This window comes from Hyla sarda, chromosome 1 (genome assembly GCF_029499605.1).
Source record: "Hyla sarda isolate aHylSar1 chromosome 1, aHylSar1.hap1, whole genome shotgun sequence".
NCBI lineage: Eukaryota > Metazoa > Chordata > Amphibia > Anura > Hylidae > Hyla > Hyla sarda.
The window spans coordinates 619,982,114-620,003,248 of record NC_079189.1 but is presented as its reverse complement, the minus strand read 5'-3'; positions in this window follow the sequence as shown (position 1 = coordinate 620,003,248).

Here is a 21,135-nt window from a genome sequence, read left to right as displayed (position 1 = left end):
CTGGACTCACATGGCTCTGACTACTGGACTGACAAGGCTCTGACTACTGGACTCACTTGGCTCTGACTACTGGACTCACATGGCTCTGACTACTGGACTCACATGGCTCTGACTACTGGACTCACATGGCTCTGACTACTGGACTGACAAGGCTCTGACTACTGGACTCACATGGCTCTGACTACTGGACTCACATGGCTCTGACTACTGGACTCACATGGCTCTGACTACTGGACTCACATGGCTCTGACTACTGGACTCACATGGCTCTGACTACTGGACTCACATGGCTCTGACTACTGGACTCACATGGCTCTGACTACTGGACTCACATGGCTCTGACTACTGGACTCACATGGCTCTGACTACTGGACTCACATGGCTCTGACTACTGGACTCACATGGCTCTGACTACTGGACTGACAAGTCTCTGACTACTGGACTCACATGGCTCTGACTACTGGACTCACATGGCTCTGACTACTGGACTCACATGGCTCTGACTACTGGACTCACATGGCTCTGACTACTGGACTCACATGGCTCTGACTACTGGACTGACAAGGCTCTGACTACTGGACTCACATGGCTCTGACTACTGGACTCACATGGCTCTGACTACTGGACTCACATGGCTCTGACTACTGGACTCACATGGCTCTGACTACTGGACTCACATGGCTCTGACTACTGGACTCACATGGCTCTGACTACTGGACGCACATGGCTCTGACTACTGGACTCACATGGCTCTGACTACTGGACTAACATGGCTCTGACTACTGGACTCACATGGCTCTGACTACTGGACTCACATGGCTTTGACTACTGGACTCACTTGGCTCTGACTACTGGACTCACATGGCTCTGACTACTGGACGCACATGGCTCTGACTACTTGACTCACATGGCTCTGACTACTTGACTCACATGGCTCTGACTACTGGACTCACATGGCTCTGACTACTGGACTCACATGGCTCTGACTACTGGACTCACATGGCTCTGACTACTTGACTCACATGGCTCTGACTACTGTACTCACATGGCTCTGACTACTGGACGCACATGGCTCTGACTACTGGACTCACATGGCTCTGACTACTGGACTCACATGGCTCTGACTACTGGACTCACACGGCTCTGACTACTGGACTCACACGGCTTTGACTACTGGACTCACATGGCTCTGACTACTGTACTCACATTGCTCTGACTACTGGACTCACATGGCTCTGACTACTGGACCACATGGCTCTGACTACTGGACTCACATGGCTCTGACTACTGGACTCACATGGCTCTGACTACTGGACTCACATGGCTCTGACTACTGGACTCACATGGCTCTGACTACTGGACTCACATGGCTCTGACTACTGGACGCACATGGCTCTGACTACTGGACTCACATGGCTCTGACTACTGGACTAACATGGCTCTGACTACTGGACTCACATGGCTCTGACTACTGGACTCACATGGCTTTGACTACTGGACTCACTTGGCTCTGACTACTGGACTCACATGGCTCTGACTACTGGACGCACATGGCTCTGACTACTTGACTCACATGGCTCTGACTACTTGACTCACATGGCTCTGACTACTGGACTCACATGGCTCTGACTACTGGACTCACATGGCTCTGACTACTGGACTCACATGGCTCTGACTACTTGACTCACATGGCTCTGACTACTGGACTCACATGGCTCTGACTACTGGACTCACATGGCTCTGACTACTGGACTCACATAGCTCTGACTACTGGACTCACATGGCTCTGACTACTGGACTCACATGGCTCTGACTACTGGACTCACACGGCTCTGACTACTGGACTCACACGGCTCTGACTACTGGACTCACACGGCTCTGACTACTGGACTCACACGGCTCTGACTACTGGACTCACACGGCTCTGACTACTGGACTCACACGGCTCTGACTACTGGACTCACACGGCTCTGACTACTGGACTCACACGGCTCTGACTACTGGACTCACATGGCTCTGACTACTGGACTCACACGGCTCTGACTACTGGACTCACACGGCTCTAACTACTGGACTCACATGGCTCTGACTACTGGATTCACATGGCTCTGACTACTGGACTCACATGGCTCTGACTACTGGACTCGCATGGCTCTGACTACTGGACTCACATGGCTCTGACTACTGGACTCACATGGCTCTGACTACTGGACTCACATGGCTCTGACTACTGGACTCACATGGCTCTGACTACTGGACTCACATGGCTCTGACTACTGGACTCACATGGCTCTGACTACTGGACTCACACGGCTCTAACTACTGGACTCACATGGCTCTGACTACTGGATTCACATGGCTCTGACTACTGGACTCACATGGCTCTGACTACTGGACTCACATGGCTCTGACTACTGGACTCACATGGCTCTGACTACTGGACTCGCATGGCTCTGACTACTGGACTCACATGGCTCTGACTACTGGACTCACATGGCTCTGACTACTGGACTCACATGGCTCTGACTACTGGACTCACATGGCTCTGACTACTGGACTCACATGGCTCTGACTAATGTTCTCAAATGCACGAGTGAGCAAGACTTGAGACGGTGCACCGGGAAGACTCGATATACGAGGCTCAGAACCAATCCCTTATGTGGTGTCCGAAAAGTGTGTAAAGTAAAAGGGGTACTCCGGTGGACTTTTAAAAAAAAAAAATTTAATCAACTGGTGCCAGAAAGTTAAACAGATTTGTAAATTACTTCTACTAAAAAAATCTTAATCCTTTCAGTACTTATTAGCTACTGAATACTACAGAGGAAATTATTTCCTTTTTGGAACACAGAGCTCTCTGCTGACATCACGAGCACAGTGCTCTCTGCTGACACCTCTGTCTATTTTAAGAACTGTCCAGAGTAGGAGAAAATCTCCATAGAAAACATATGCTGCTCTGGACAGTTCCTAAAATGGACAGAGATGTCAGCAGAGAGCACTGTGCTCGTGATGTCAGCAGAGAGCTCTGTGTTCCAAAAAGAAAAGAATTTCCTCTGTAGTGTTAAGCAGCTAATAAGTACTGGAAGGATTAAGATTTTTTAATAGAAGTAATTTACAAATCTGTTTAACTTTCCGGCACCAGTTGATTAAAAAAATAAAGTTTTCCACCGGAGTACCCCTTTAAGGACAGTAGTCAGTAGTCGGGAGAGACTCGTGCAGGCCTAGTGTTATCCCCAATCCAAAGGCTGTCAGAACCAGTGATCCCTTAGCTTCTCGTGTGATGTCTCTCCCCATTATACTATAACAGATCATCGCTCCATCTAGGTCTGGTGCATGTGACCTATGAAGCTGTCCGAAAATAGGCAACTATGAAAGGGACCAGATATTTTTTAAGTTTTTGTTAAATTTGACTCCTGTGACTCCTTGGGGGCCGCACATACTTCTACATATACCTCTGGATACACATGGAGCTGCTCTCTGTAACAAGCCTCCTCCTCATGTAATCTCCTTACTACTGGGGTGACACACTGTAACAAACCCCCTCCTCATGTAATCTTCTTACTACTGGGGTGACACACTGTAACAAACCTCCTCCTCATGTAATCTCATTACTACTGGGGTGACACACTGTAACAAACCTCCTCCTCATGTAATCTCCTTACTACTGGGGTGACACACTGTAACAAACTCCTCCTCATCTAATCTCCTTACTACTGGGATGACACACTGTAACATACCTCCTCCTCATGTAATCTCCTTACTACTGGGGTGACACACTGTAACAAACCTCCTCCTCATTTAATCTCCTTACTACTGGGGTGACACACTGTAACAAACCTCCTCCTCATGTAATCTCATTACTACTGGGGTGACACACTGTAACAAACCTCCTCCTCATGTAATCTCCTTACTACTGGGGTGACACACTGTAACAAACTCCTCCTCATCTAATCTCCTTACTACTGGGATGACACACTGTAACATACCTCCTCCTCATGTAATCTCCTTACTACTGGGGTGACACACTGTAACAAACCTCCTCCTCATGTAATCTCCTTACTACTGGGGTGACACACTGTAACAAACCTCCTCCTCATGTAATCTCCATTACTACTGGGGTGACACACTGTAACAAACCCCTTCCTTATGTAATCTCCTTACTACTGGGGTGACACACTGTAACAAACCTCCTCCTCATGTAATCTCCTTACTACTAGGGTGACACACTGTAACAAACCTCCTCCCCATGTAATCTCCTTACTACTGGGGTGACACACTGTAACAAACCCCTTACTTATGTAATCTCCTTACTATTGGGGTGACACACTGTAACAATCCTCCTCCTCATGTAATCTCCATACTACTGTGGTGACACACTGTAACAAACCTCCTCCACATGTCATCTCTTCCCTACTGGGGTGACACACTGTAACAAACCTCCTCCTCATGTAATCTTCTTACTACTGGGGTGACACACTGTAACAAACCCCTTCCTTATGTAATCTCCTTACTACTGGGGTGACACACTGTAACAAACCTCCTCCTCATGTAATCTCCTTACTACTGGGGTGACACACTGTAACAAACCTCCTTCCCATATAATCTCCTTACTACTGGGGTGACACACTGTAACAAACCTCCTCCTCATGTAATCTCCTTACTACTGGGGTGACACACTGTAACAAACCTCCTTCTCATGTAATCTCCTTACTACTGGGGTGACACACTGTAACAAACCTCCTCCTTCTGTAATCTCCTTACTACTGGGGTGACACACTGTAACAAACCTCCTCCCCATGTAATCTCCTTACTACTGGGGAGACACACTGTAACAAACCTCCTCCTCATGTAATCTCCTTACTACTGGGGTGACACACTGTAACAAACCTCCTCCTCATGTAATCTCCTTACTACTGGGGTTACACACTGTAACAAACCTCCTCCTCATGTAATCTCCTTACTACTGGGGTGACACACTGTAACAAACCTCCTCCTCATGTAATCTCCTTACTACTGGGGTGACACACTGTAACAAACCTCCTCCTCATGTAATCTCCTTACTACTGGGGTGACACACTGTAACAAACCCCCTCCTCATTTAATCTCCCTACTACTTGGGTGACACACTGTAACAAACCTCCTCCTCATGTAATCTCCTTACTACTGAGGTGACACACTGTAACAAGCCTCCTCATGTAATCTCCTTACTACTGGGGTGACACACTGTAACAAACCTCCTCCTCATGTAATCTCCTTACTACTGGGGTGAAACACTGTAACAAACCTCCTCCTCATGTAATCTCCTTACTACTGGGGTGACACACTGTAACAAACCTCCTCATGTAATCTCCTTACTACTGGGGTGACACACTGTAACAAACCTCCTCCTTCTGAAATCTCCTTACTACTGGGGTGACACATTGTAACAAACCTCCTCCCCATGTAATCTCCTTATTACTGGGGTGACACACTGTAACAAACCTCCTCCTCATGTAATCTCCTTACTACTGGGGTGACACACTGTAACAAACCTCCTCCTCATGTAATCTCCTTACTACTGGGGTGACACACTGTAACAAACCTCCTCCTCATGTAATCTCCTTACTACTGGGGTGACACACTGTAACAAACCTCCTCCTCATGTAATCTCCTCACTACTGGGGTGACACACTGTAACAATCCTCCTCATCGTGTAATCTCCTTACTACTGGGGTGACACACTGTAACAAACCCCCTCCTCATTTAATCTCCCTACTACTTGGGTGACACACTGTAACAAACCTCCTCCTCATGTAATCTCCTTACTACTGAGGTGACACACTGTAACAAACCTCCTCCTCATGTAATCTCATTACTACTGGGGTGACACACTGTAACACACCTCCTCATGTAATCTCCTTACTACTGGGGTGACACACTGTAACAAACCTCCTCCTCATGTAATCTCCTTACTACTGGGGTGACACACTGTAACAAACCTCCTCCTTCTGTAATCTCCTTACTACTGGGGTGACACACTGTAACAAACCTCCTCCCCATGTAATATCCTTACTACTGGGGTGACACACTGTAACAAACCTCCTCCTCATGTAATCTCCTTACTACTGGGGTGACACACTGTAACAAGCCTCCTCCTCATGTAATCTCCTTACTACTGGGGTGACACACTGTAACAAACCTCCTCCTCATGTAATCTCCTTACTACTGGGGTGACACACTGTAACAAACCTCCTCCTCATGTAATCTCCTTACTACTGGGGTGACACACTGTAACAAACCTCCTCCTCATGTAATCTCCTTACTACTGGGGTGACACACTGTAACAACCTCCTCCTCATGTAATCTCCTTACTACTGGGGTGACACACTGTAACAAACCCCCTCCTCATTTAATCTCCCTACTACTTGGGTGACACACTGTAACAAACCTCCTCCTCATGTAATCTCCTTACTACTGAGGTGACACACTGTAACAAACCTCCTCCTCATGTAATCTCCTTACTACTGGGGTGACACACTGTAACAAACCTCCTCCTCATGTAATCTCCTTACTACTGGGGTGAAACACTGTAACAAACCTCCTCCTCATGTAATCTCCTTACTACTGGGGTGACACACTGTAACAAACCTCCTCATGTAATCTCCTTACTACTGGGGTGACACACTGTAACAAACCTCCTCCTCATGTAATCTCCTTACTACTGGGGTGACACACTGTAACAAATCTCCTCCTCATTTAATCTCCTTACTACTGGGGTGACACGCTGTAACAAACCTCCTCCCCATGTAATCTCCTTACTACTGGGGTGACGCACTGTAACAAACCTCCTCCTCATGTAATCTCCTTACTACTGGGGTGACACACTGTAACAAACCTCCTCCTTATGTAATCTCCTTACTTCTGGGGGTGACACACTGTAACACACCTCCTCCTCATGTAATCTACTTACTACTGGGGTGACACACTGTAACAAACCTCCTCCTCATGTAATCTCTTTACTACTGGGGTGACACACTGTAACAAACCTTCTCATGTAATCTCCTTACTACTGGGGTGACACACTGTAACAAACCTCCTCCTCATGTAATCTCCTTACTACTGGGGTGACACACTGTAACAACCTCCTCCTCATGTAATCTCCTTACTACTGGGGTGACACACTGTAACAAACCCCCTCCTCATTTAATCTCCCTACTACTTGGGTGACACACTGTAACAAACCTCCTCCTCATGTAATCTCCTTACTACTGAGGTGACACACTGTAACAAACCTCCTCCTCATGTAATCTCCTTACTACTGGGGTGACACACTGTAACAAACCTCCTCCTCATGTAATCTCCTTACTACTGGGGTGAAACACTGTAACAAACCTCCTCCTCATGTAATCTCCTTACTACTGGGGTGACACACTGTAACAAACCTCCTCATGTAATCTCCTTACTACTGGGGTGACACACTGTAACAAACCTCCTCCTCATGTAATCTCCTTACTACTGGGGTGACACACTGTAACAAATCTCCTCCTCATTTAATCTCCTTACTACTGGGGTGACACGCTGTAACAAACCTCCTCCCCATGTAATCTCCTTACTACTGGGGTGACGCACTGTAACAAACCTCCTCCTCATGTAATCTCCTTACTACTGGGGTGACACACTGTAACAAACCTCCTCCTTATGTAATCTCCTTACTTCTGGGGGTGACACACTGTAACACACCTCCTCCTCATGTAATCTACTTACTACTGGGGTGACACACTGTAACAAACCTCCTCCTCATGTAATCTCTTTACTACTGGGGTGACACACTGTAACAAACCTTCTCATGTAATCTCCTTACTACTGGGGTGACACACTGTAACAAACCTCCTCCTCATGTAATCTCCTTACTATTGGGGTGACACACTGTAACAAACCTCCTCCTCATGTAATCTCCTTACTACTGGGGTGACACACTGTAACAAACCTCCTCCTCATGTAATCTCCTTACTACTGGGGGGGGGGGCACACTGTAACAAACCTCCTCCCCATGTAATCTCCTTACTACTGGGGTGACACACTGTAACAAACCCCCTCCTCATGTAATCTCCTTACTACTGGGGTGACACACTGTAACAAACCCCCTCCTCATGTAATCTCCTTAATACTGGGGTGACACACTGTAACAAACCTCCTCCTCATGTAATCTCCTTACTACTGGGGTGACACACTGTAACAAACCTCCTCCTCATGTAATCTCCTTACTACTGGGGTGACACACTGTAACAAACCCCCTCCTCATGTAATCTCCTTACTACTGGGGTGACACACTGTAACAAACCTCCTCCTCATGTAATCTCCTTACTACTGGGGTGACACACTGTAACAAACCCCCTCCTCATGTAATCTCCTTACTACTGGGGTGACACACTGTAACACACCTCCTCCTCATGTAATCTCCTTACTACTGGGGTGACACACTGTAACAAACCCCCTCCTCATGTAATCTCCTTACTACTGGGGTGACACACTGTAACAATCCCCCTTCTCATGTAATCTCCTTACTACTGGGGTGACACACTGTAACAACCTCCTCCACATGTAATCTCCTTACTACTGGGGTGACACACTGTAACAAACCTCCTCCTCATGTAATCTCCTTACTACTGGGGTGACACGCTGTAACAAACCTCCTCCTCATGTAATCTCCTTACTACTGGGGTGACACACTGTAACAAACCCCCTTCTCATGTAATCTCCTTACTACTGGGGTGACACGCTGTAACAAACCTCCTCCTCATGTAATCTCCTTACTACTGGGGTGACACACTGTAACAAACCTCCTCCTCATGTAATCTCCTTACTACTGGGGTGACACACTGTAACAAACCCCCTCCTCATGTAATCTCCTTATTACTGGGGTGACACACTGTAACAAACCTCCTCCTCATGTAATCTCCTTACTACTGCGGTGACACACTGTAACAAACCCCCTCCTCATGTAATCTCCTTATTACTGGGGTGACACACTGTAACAAACCCCCTCCTCATGTAATCTCCTTACTACTGGGGTGACACACTGTAACAAACCCCCTCCTCATGTAATCTCCTTACTACTGGGGTGACACACTGTAACAAACCCCCTCCTCATGTAATCTCCTTACTACTGGGGTGACACACTGTAACAAACCCCCTCCTCATGTAATCTCCTTACTACTGGGGTGACACACTGTAACAAACCCCCTCCTCATGTAATCTCCTTACTACTGGGGTGACACACTGTAACAAACCCCCTCCTCATGTAATCTCCTTACTACTGGGGTGACACACTGTAACAAACCCCCTCCTCATGTAATCTCCATACTACTGGGGTGACACACTGTAACACACCTCCTCCTCATGTAATCTCCTTACTACAGGGGTGACACACTGTAACAAACCTCTTCCTCATGTAATCTCCTTACTACTGGGGTGACACACTGTAACACACCTCCTCCTCATGTAATCTCCTTACTACAGGGGTGACACACTGTAACACACCTCCTCCTCATGTAATCTCCTTACTACTGGGGTGACACACTGTAACAAACCTCCTCCTCATGTAATCTCCTTACTACTGGGGTGACACACTGTAACAAACCTCCTCCTCATGTAATCTCCTTACTACTGGGGTGACACACTGTAACAAACCCCCTCCTCATGTAATCTCCTTACTACTGGGGTGACACACTGTAACAAACCCCCTCCTCATGTAATCTCCATACTACTGGGGTGACACACTGTAACAAACCTCCTCCTCATGTAATCTCCTTACTACTGGGGTGACACACTGTAACAAACCTCCTCCTCATGTAATCTCCTTACTACTGGGGTGACACACTTTAACAAACCCCCTCCTCATGTAATCTCCTTACTACTGGGGTGACACACTGTAACAAACCTCTTCCTCATGTAATCTCCTTACTACTGGGGTGACACACTGTAACAATCCTCCTCCTCATGTAATCTCCATACTACTGGGGTGACACACTGTAACAAACCTCCTCCTCATGTAATCTCCTTACTACTGGGGTGACACACTGTAACAAACCTCCTCCTCATGTAATCTCCTTACTACTGGGGTGACACACTGTAACAAACCCCCTCCTCATGTAATCTCCTTACTACTGGGGTGACACACTGTAACAAACCTCTTCCTCATGTAATCTCCTTACTACTGGGGTGACACACTGTAACAATCCTCCTCCTCATGTAATCTCCTTACTACTGGGGTGACACACTGTAACACACCTCCTCCTCATGTAATCTCCTTACTACTGGGGTGACACACTGTAACACACCTCCTCCTCATGTAATCTCCTTACTACTGGGGTGACACACTGTAACAAACCTCCTCCTCATGTAATCTCCTTACTACTGGGGTGACACACTGTAACAAACCTCCTCCTCATGTAATCTCCTTACTACTGGGGTGACACACTGTAACAAACCCCCTCCTCATGTAATCTCCTTACTACTGGGGTGACACACTGTAACAAACCCCCTCCTCATGTAATCTCCATACTACTGGGGTGACACACTGTAACAAACCTCCTCCTCATGTAATCTCCTTACTACTGGGGTGACACACTGTAACAAACCTCCTCCTCATGTAATCTCCTTACTACTGGGGTGACACACTGTAACAAACCCCCTCCTCATGTAATCTCCTTACTACTGGGGTGACACACTGTAACAAACCTCTTCCTCATGTAATCTCCTTACTACTGGGGTGACACACTGTAACACACCTCCTCCTCATGTAATCTCCTTACTACTGGGGTGACACACTGTAACAAACCTCCTCCTCATGTAATCTCCTTACTACTGGGGTGACACACTGTAACAAACCCCCTCCTCATGTAATCTCCTTACTACTGGGGTGACACACTGTAACAACCTCCTCCACATGTAATCTCCTTACTACTGGGGTGACACACTGTAACAAACCTCCTCCTCATGTAATCTCCTTACTACTGGGGTGACACGCTGTAACAAACCTCCTCCTCATGTAATCTCCTTACTACTGGGGTGACACACTGTAACAAACCCCCTTCTCATGTAATCTCCTTACTACTGGGGTGACACGCTGTAACAAACCTCCTCCTCATGTAATCTCCTTACTACTGGGGTGACACACTGTAACAAACCTCCTCCTCATGTAATCTCCTTACTACTGGGGTGACACACTGTAACAAACCCCCTCCTCATGTAATCTCCTTATTACTGGGGTGACACACTGTAACAAACCTCCTCCTCATGTAATCTCCTTACTACTGGGGTGACACACTGTAACAAACCCCCTCCTCATGTAATCTCCTTACTACTGGGGTGACACACTGTAACAAACCCCCTCCTCATGTAATCTCCTTACTACTGGGGTGACACACTGTAACAAACCCCCTCCTCATGTAATCTCCTTACTACTGGGGTGACACACTGTAACAAACCCCCTCCTCATGTAATCTCCATACTACTGGGGTGACACACTGTAACAAACCTCCTCCTCATGTAAACTCCTTACTACTGGGGTGACACACTGTAACAAACCTCCTCCTCATGTAATCTCCTTACTACTGGGGTGACACACTTTAACAAACCCCCTCCTCATGTAATCTCCTTACTACTGGGGTGACACACTGTAACATACCTCTTCCTCATGTAATCTCCTTACTACTGGGGTGACACACTGTAACAATCCTCCTCCTCATGTAATCTCCATACTACTGGGGTGACACACTGTAACAAACCTCCTCCTCATGTAATCTCCTTACTACTGGGGTGACACACTGTAACAAACCTCCTCCTCATGTAATCTCCTTACTACTGGGGTGACACACTGTAACAAACCCCCTCCTCATGTAATCTCCTTACTACTGGGGTGACACACTGTAACAAACCTCTTCCTCATGTAATCTCCTTACTACTGGGGTGACACACTGTAACAATCCTCCTCCTCATGTAATCTCCTTACTACTGGGGTGACACACTGTAACACACCTCCTCCTCATGTAATCTCCTTACTACAGGGGTGACACACTGTAACACACCTTCTCCTCATGTAATCTCCTTACTACTGGGGTGACACACTGTAACAAACCTCCTCCTCATGTAATCTCCTTACTACTGGGGTGACACACTGTAACAAACCTCCTCCTCATGTAATCTCCTTACTACTGGGGTGACACACTGTAACAAACCCCCTCCTCATGTAATCTCCTTACTACTGGGGTGACACACTGTAACAAACCCCCTCCTCATGTAATCTCCATACTACTGGGGTGACACACTGTAACAAACCTCCTCCTCATGTAATCTCCTTACTACTGGGGTGACACACTGTAACAAACCTCCTCCTCATGTAATCTCCTTACTACTGGGGTGACACACTGTAACAAACCCCCTCCTCATGTAATCTCCTTACTACTGGGGTGACACACTGTAACAAACCTCTTCCTCATGTAATCTCCTTACTACTGGGGTGACACACTGTAACACACCTCCTCCTCATGTAATCTCCTTACTACTGGGGTGACACACTGTAACACACCTCCTCCTCATGTAATCTCTTTACTACTGGGGTGACACACTGTAACAATCCTCCTCCTCATGTAATCTCTTTACTACTGGGGTGACACACTGTAACAAACCCCCTCCTCATGTAATCTCCTTACTACTGGGGTGACACACTGTAACAAACCCCCTCCTCATGTAATCTCCTTACTACTGGGGTGACACACTGTAACAAACCCCCTCCTCATGTAATCTCCTTACTACTGGGGTGACACACTGTAACAAACCCCCTCCTCATGTAATCTCCTTACTACTGGGGTGACACACTGTAACAAACCCCCTCCTCATGTAATCTCCTTACTACTGGGGTGACACACTGTAACAAACCCCCTCCTCATGTAATCTCCATACTACTGGGGTGACACACTGTAACAAACCTCCTCCTCATGTAAACTCCTTACTACTGGGGTGACACACTGTAACAAACCTCCTCCTCATGTAATCTCCTTACTACTGGGGTGACACACTTTAACAAACCCCCTCCTCATGTAATCTCCTTACTACTGGGGTGACACACTGTAACATACCTCTTCCTCATGTAATCTCCTTACTACTGGGGTGACACACTGTAACAATCCTCCTCCTCATGTAATCTCCATACTACTGGGGTGACACACTGTAACAAACCTCCTCCTCATGTAATCTCCTTACTACTGGGGTGACACACTGTAACAAACCTCCTCCTCATGTAATCTCCTTACTACTGGGGTGACACACTGTAACAAACCCCCTCCTCATGTAATCTCCTTACTACTGGGGTGACACACTGTAACAAACCTCTTCCTCATGTAATCTCCTTACTACTGGGGTGACACACTGTAACAATCCTCCTCCTCATGTAATCTCCTTACTACTGGGGTGACACACTGTAACACACCTCCTCCTCATGTAATCTCCTTACTACAGGGGTGACACACTGTAACACACCTCCTCCTCATGTAATCTCCTTACTACTGGGGTGACACACTGTAACAAACCTCCTCCTCATGTAATCTCCTTACTACTGGGGTGACACACTGTAACAAACCTCCTCCTCATGTAATCTCCTTACTACTGGGGTGACACACTGTAACAAACCCCCTCCTCATGTAATCTCCTTACTACTGGGGTGACACACTGTAACAAACCCCCTCCTCATGTAATCTCCATACTACTGGGGTGACACACTGTAACAAACCTCCTCCTCATGTAATCTCCTTACTACTGGGGTGACACACTGTAACAAACCTCCTCCTCATGTAATCTCCTTACTACTGGGGTGACACACTGTAACAAACCCCCTCCTCATGTAATCTCCTTACTACTGGGGTGACACACTGTAACAAACCTCTTCCTCATGTAATCTCCTTACTACTGGGGTGACACACTGTAACACACCTCCTCCTCATGTAATCTCCTTACTACTGGGGTGACACACTGTAACACACCTCCTCCTCATGTAATCTCTTTACTATTGGGGTGACACACTGTAACAATCCTCCTCCTCATGTAATCTCTTTACTACTGGGGTGACACACTGTAACAAACCCCCTCCTCATGTAATCTCCTTACTACAGGGGTGACACACTGTAACAAACCCCCTCCTCATGTAATCTCCTTACTACTGGGGTGACACACTGTAACAAACCTCCTCCTCATGTAATCTCCTTACTACTGGGGTGACACACTGTAACAAACCTCCTCCCCATGTAATCTCCTTACTACTGGGGTGACACACTGTAACAAACCTCCTCCCCATGTAATCTCCTTACTACTGGGGTGACACACTGTAACAAACCTCCTCATGTAATCTCCTAACTACTGGGGTGACACACTGTAACAAACCCCCTCCTCATGTAATCTCCTTACTACTGGGGTGACACACTGTAACAAACCTCCTCCTCATGTAATCTCCTTACTACTGGGGTGACACACTGTAACAAACCTCCTCCCCATGTAATCTCCTTACTACTGGGGTGACACACTGTAACAAACCTCCTCCCCATGTAATCTCCTTACTACTGGGGTGACACACTGTAACAAACCTCCTCATGTAATCTCCTTACTACTGGGGTGACACGCTGTCTCTACAGTCATTAGGACTTTTATACTCTTGGTCCCTGGTGGTCCGGTGTTCCAATCTTTTCGTTGCAATCTCTCATGATACGTAATATTCTGGTTCGCAGTCTGACCGGATTATCGGACGTGTTATTAATCTATTTCCCGGTCCCGGACGCCATTGGTTACGTAATTCGCCCGTCCGCTGTGAGTAAGAACATTATTAACAACAACAACAAACTTTACTTGTTTTGAAATGCGGCAAATAATTTTACCGGCGGTTGATTCCGCAGAGCAGTAATGTGTTTGTGCGCGGCGCGCAGCGGAGGAGACCGGCTGCCATTTCCCTTAATTGTCTTTTCATTAAACAGAAAGCGCCGGAGTTCAGGGCATCGGGGAGACGCGGCTTCGCTCGCTGTATGTATATAATGCGCATTTTACGATGCTGAGACGTCTAAACTTTCCTTATTAGCAGCCGCGCCAATCTGTCCGTACTGCCAGATAAGCAGAACCCGGCAGCAGCCGCAGGATCGGCGCTCACTCCGGTAATTACTCAGGTGAGAGGTTTATACCGATCTCATCATCTCCCCCACCGTCTGCTATAAGGGGGGGGGGATGAGACCCTCCACCGCCAAAACTGACGCCAAACTGGAATGGTCTGTGATCAAGATGGCGTCCAGCAGACCTCACCGACACCATAACCCGACATATTACTTACTAATATACGATTGTCGCCAGGGGTCAAGTCCTGGAAAAAAAAGTGAGGGAACTCATCCAAGATTTCCACTCAAGGGCTGGTCCTGCAGGACTCCTGATAATGGGAACGGTATTCCTGCTGTGAAAAAAGTGCAGGAACTTAGTTCCCATGCCTTCCTGCAGGACTTGAGCCCTGTTTGTGGCAGATTTTACTGGCTTCAGCTTGTTTTGTGTGAGTTATGCCTAACAGGAAGTTATGTAATCCTCTTATTGTCAGTATGGTGTTGTCTTCCCTGCGTCTTCCTCTCTCTTTTTACAGAAAGTTGTGTAGTCCTCTCATTGTCAGTGTGGTGTTGTATTGTGAGGTTCCTATCTCCCTCCTGACAGGAAGTTGTGTAGTCTTCTCATTGGCAGTGTGAAGTTGTCTCAGCATCTCCCTGGCTTCTCCCTCTCTCCTGTCACAAAGTTATGTAGTTCTCTTAATGTCACTGGGGTGTTGTCCCAGCAGCTCCCCGACTCCTCCCTCTCGCCTGATAGGAAGTTATGTAATCCTCTTATAGTCAGTATGGTGTTGTCTTCCCTGCGTCTTCCTCTCTTTTTACAGAAAGTTGTGTAGTCCTCTCATTGTCAGTGTGGTGTTGTATTGTGAGGTTCCTATCTCCCTCCTGACAGGAAGTTGTGTAGTCTTCTCATTGGCAGTGTGAAGTTGTCTCAGCATCTCCCTGGCTTCTCCCTCTCTCCTGTCACAAAGTTATGTAGTTCTCTTAATGTCACTGGGGTGTTGTCCCAGCAGCTCCCCGACTCCTCCCTCTCGCCTGATAGGAAGTTATGTAATCCTCTTATAGTCAGTATGGTGTTGTCTTCCCTGCGTCTTCCTCTCTTTTTACAGAAAGTTGTGTAGTCCTCTCATTGTCAGTGTGGTGTTGTATTGTCAGGTTCCTATCTCCCTCCTGACAGGAAGTTGTGTAGTCTTCTCCTTGGCAGTGTGAAGTTGTCTCGGCATCTCCCTGGCTTCTCCCTCTCTCCTGTCACAAAGTTATGTAGTTCTCTTAATGTCACTGGGGTGTTGTCCCAGAAGCTCCCCGACTCCTCCCTCTCGCCTGATAGGAAGTTGTGTAGTCCTTTCACTGTCAATGGGGTGTTGTCTAGTTTCTATGTCTCTCCCAGCATCCTCTCCTGTCTAACGAGGCGTGGCTGTATCTTGTCTTTAAGATCTAGCTCCGCCCCCTGAGTGATGTCATCATCTCTGACCAGTCCCTACAGCTACACAATCATCTCCCTGTCATGTACATATATATTTTTATTACAACATTTTGGAAGAAGGAGGTGTAGCCGCATATACTGCCTTGTGATGAACAATGCCATAGGCAGAGGAGCAGACAGGGTATAAATACTGCAGGTGCTGCAACCTCTTCTATATGCATTCCCTTCATCTCCCTCTCCCACCATTCACTTCACCCTCCTCCTCTCCCTCCATTCCCTTCCTCCTCCTCCTCTCTCCTTTCCCTTCACCCTCCTCCTCTCCCTCCATTCCCTTCACCCTCCTCCTCTATCTCCATTCCCTTCACCCTCCTCCTCTCCCTCCTTTCCCTTCACCCTCCTCCTCTCCCACCTTTCTCTTCACCCTCCTCCTCGCCTTCCTTTCCCTTCATCCTCCTCCTCTCCCTCCATTCCCTTCACCATCCTCCTCTCCCTCCTTTCCCTCCACCCTCCTCCTCTCCTTCCTTTCCCTTCATCCTCTTCCTCTCCCTCCATTCCCTTCACCCTCCTCCTCTCCCTCCATTCTCTTCACCCTCCATTCCCTTCACCCTCCTCTGCCTCCATTCCCTTCACCCTCCTCCTCTCCCTCCATTCCCTTCACCCTCCTCCTCTCCCTTCATCCTCCTCCTCTCCCTCCATTCCCTTCACCCTCCTCCTCTCCCTCCATTCCCTTCACCCTCCTCCTCCTCTCCCTCCTTTCCCTTCACCCTCCTCCTCCTCTTCCTCCTTTCCCTTCTCCCTCCTCCTCTCCCTCCTTTCCCTTCTTCATCCTCCTCCTCTCCCTCCATTCCCTTCACCCTCCTCCTCTCCCTCCATTCCCTTCACCCTCCTCCTCCTCTCCCTCCTTTCCCTTCATCCTTCTCCTCTCCCTCCATTCCCTTCACCATCCTCCTCTCCCTCCATTCCCTTCACCCTCCTCCTCTCCCTCCATTCTCTTCACTCTCCTCTTCTCCCTCCATTCCCTTCACCCTCCTCCTCTCCCTCCTTTTTCTTCACCCTCCTCCTCTCCCACCTTTCTCTTCACCCTCCTCCTCTCCTTCCTTTCCCTTCATCCTCCTCCTCTCCCTCCATTCCCTTCACCCTCCTCCTCTCCCTCCATTCTCTTCACTCTCCTCTTCTCCCTCCATTCCCTTCACCCTCCTCCTCTCCCTCCATTCCCTTCTTTCTTCCTCTCCCTCCATTCCCTTCACCCTCCTCCTCTCCCTCCATTCCCTTCACCCTCCTCCTCTCCCTCCATTCCCTTCTTTCTTCCTCTCCCTCCATTCCCTTCACCCTCCTCCTCTCCCTCCATTCCCTTCACCCTCCTCCTCTCCCTCCTTTCCCTTCATCCTCCTCCTCTCCCTCCATTCCCTTCACCCTCCTCCTCTCCCTCCATTCCCTTCACCCTCCTCCTCCTCTCCCTCCTTTCCCTTCACCCTCCTCCTCCTCTTCCTCCTTTCCCTTCGCCCTCCTCCTCTCCCTCCTTTCCCTTCTTCCTCCTCCTCTCCCTCCATTCCATTCACCCTCCTCCTCTCCCTCCATTCCCTTCACCCTCCTCCTCCTCTCCCTCCTTTCCCTTCATCCTCCTCCTCTCCCTCCTTTCCCTTCACCCTCCTCCTCTATCTCCTTTCCCTTCACCCTCTTCCTCTTCCTCTCCCTCCATTCCCTTCACCCTCCTCCTCTCCCTCCATTCCCTTCACCCTCCTCCTCTCCCTCCATTCCCTTCTTTCTTCCTCTCCCTCCTTTCCCTTCATCCTTCTCCTCTCCCTCCATTCCCTTCACCATCCTCCTCTCCCTCCATTCCCTTCACCCTCCTCCTCTCCCTCCATTCTCTTCACTCTCCTCTTCTCCCTCCATTCCCTTCACCCTCCTCCTCTCCCTCCTTTTTCTTCACCCTCCTCCTCTCCCACCTTTCTCTTCACCCTCCTCCTCTCCTTCCTTTCCCTTCTTTCTTCCTCTCCCTCCATTCCCTTCACCCTCCTCCTCTCCCTCCATTCCCTTCACCCTCCTCCTCCTCTTCCTCCTTTCCCTTCGCCCTCCTCCTCTCCCTCCTTTCCCTTCATCCTTCTCCTCTCCCTCCATTCCCTTCACCATCCTCCTCTCCCTCCATTCCCTTCACCCTCCTCCTCTCCCTCCATTCTCTTCACTCTCCTCTTCTCCCTCCATTCCCTTCACCCTCCTCCTCTCCCTCCATTCCCTTCTTTCTTCCTCTCCCTCCATTCCCTTCACCCTCCTCCTCTCCCTCCATTCCCTTCACCCTCCTCCTCTCCCTCCATTCCCTTCTTTCTTCCTCTCCCTCCATTCCCTTCACCCTCCTCCTCTCCCTCCATTCCCTTCACCCTCCTCCTCTCCCTCCTTTCCCTTCATCCTCCTCCTCTCCCTCCATTCCCTTCACCCTCCTCCTCTCCCTCCATTCCCTTCACCCTCCTCCTCCTCTCCCTCCTTTCCCTTCACCCTCCTCCTCCTCTTCCTCCTTTCCCTTCGCCCTCCTCCTCTCCCTCCTTTCCCTTCTTCCTCCTCCTCTCCCTCCATTCCCTTCACCCTCCTCCTCTCCCTCCATTCCCTTCACCCTCCTCCTCCTCTCCCTCCTTTCCCTTCATCCTCCTCCTCTCCCTCCTTTCCCTTCACCCTCCTCCTCTATCTCCTTTCCCTTCACCCTCTTCCTCTTCCTCTCCCTCCATTCCCTTCACCCTCCTTCTCTCCCTCCTTTCCCTTCACCCTCCTCCTCTCCCTCCTTTCCCTTCACCCTCCTCCTCTACCTTTCCCTTCATCCTCTTTCTCTTCCTCTCCCTCCATTCCATTCCTCTTCCTCCTCCTCCTCTCTTCTTTCCCTTCCTCCTCCTCATCTCCCTCCTTTCCCTTCATCCTCTTCCTCTCCCTCCATTCCCTTCACCCTCCTCCTCTCCCTCCATTCCCTTCCTCCTCTCCCTCCTTTCCCTTCATCCTCTTCCTCTCCCTCCATTCCCTTCACCCTCCTCCTCTCCCTCCTTTCCCTTCTCCCTCCTCCTCCTCTCCCTCCATTCCCTTCCTCCTCTCCCTCCTTTCCCTTCATCCTCTTCCTCTCCCTCCATTCCCTTCCTCCAACTCCTCTCCCTCCATTCCCTTCCTCCTCCTCTCCCTCCTTTCCATTCACCCTCTTCCTCTCCCTCCATTCCCTTCCTCCTCCTCCTCCTCTCTCCATTCCCTTCACCCTCTTCCTCTCCCTCCATTCCCTTCCTCCTCTCCCTCCTTTCCCTTCATTCTCTTCCTCTCCCTCCATTCCCTTCACCCTCCTCCTCTCCCTCCATTCCCTTCCTCCTCTCCCTCCTTTCCCTTCATCCTCTTCCTCTCCCTCCATTCCCTTCACCCTCCTCCTCTCCCTCCATTCCCTTCCTCCTCTTCCTCCTTTCCCTTCATCCTCTTCCTCTCCCCCATTCCCTTCACTCTCCTCCTCTCTCTCCATTCCCTTCCTCCTCTCCCTCCTTTCCCTTCATCCTCTTCCTCTCCCTCCATTCCCTTCACCCTCCTCCTCTCCCTCCATTCCCTTCCTCCTCTCCCTCCTTTCCCTTCATCCTCTTCCTCTCCCCCCATTCCCTTCACCCTCCTCCTCTCCCAACATTCCCTTCCTCTTCTCCCTCCTTTCCCCTCATCCTCTTCCTCTCCCTCCATTCCCTTCCTCCTCCTCCTCCTCTCTCCTTTCCCTTCACCCTCCTCCTCTCCCAACATTTCCTTCCTCTTCTCCCTCCTTTCCCCTCATCCTCTTCCTCTCCCTCCATTCCCTTCCTCCTCCTCCTCCTCTCTCCTTTCCCTTCACCCTCTTCCTCTCCCTCCATTCTCTTCCTTCTCTCCCTCCTTTCCCTTCATCCTCTTTCTCTCCCTCCTTTCCCTTCCTCCTCTCCCTCCTTTCCCTTCATCCTCTTCCTCTCCCTCCATTCCCTTCCTCCTCCTCTCTCCTTTTCCTTCACCCTCTTCCTCTCCCTCCATTCCCTTCCTCCTCCTCTCTCCTTTTCCTCCACCCTCTTCCTCTCCCTCCATTCCCTTCATCCTCCTCCTCTCCCTCCATTCCCTTCCTCCTCTCCCTCCTTTCCCTTCATCCTCTTCCTCTCCCCCCCCCCCATTCCCTTCCTCCTCTCCCTCCTTTCCCTTCATCCTCTTCCTCTCCCTCCATTCCCTTCACCCTCCTCCTCTCCCTCCATTCCCTTCCTCCTCTCCCTCCTTTCCCTTCATCCTCTTCCTCTCCCCCCATTCCCTTCACCCTCCTCCTCTCCCTCCATTCCCTTGCTCCTCTCCCTCCTTTCCCTTCATAATCTTCCTCTCCCTCCATTCCCTTCCTCCTCCTCTCCCTCCTTTCCCTTCTCTCTCCTCCTCTCCCTCCTTTCCCTTCATCCTCTTCCTCTCCCTCCATTCCCTTCACCCTCCTCCTCTCCCTCCATTCCCTTCCTCCTCTCCCTCCTTTCCCTTCATCCTCTTCCTCTCCCCCCATTCCCTTCACCCTCCTCCTCTCCCTCCATTCCCTTGCTCCTCTCCCTCCTTTCCCTTCATCCTCTTCCTCTCCCTCCATTCCCTTCCTCCTCCTCTCCCTCCTTTCCCTTCTCT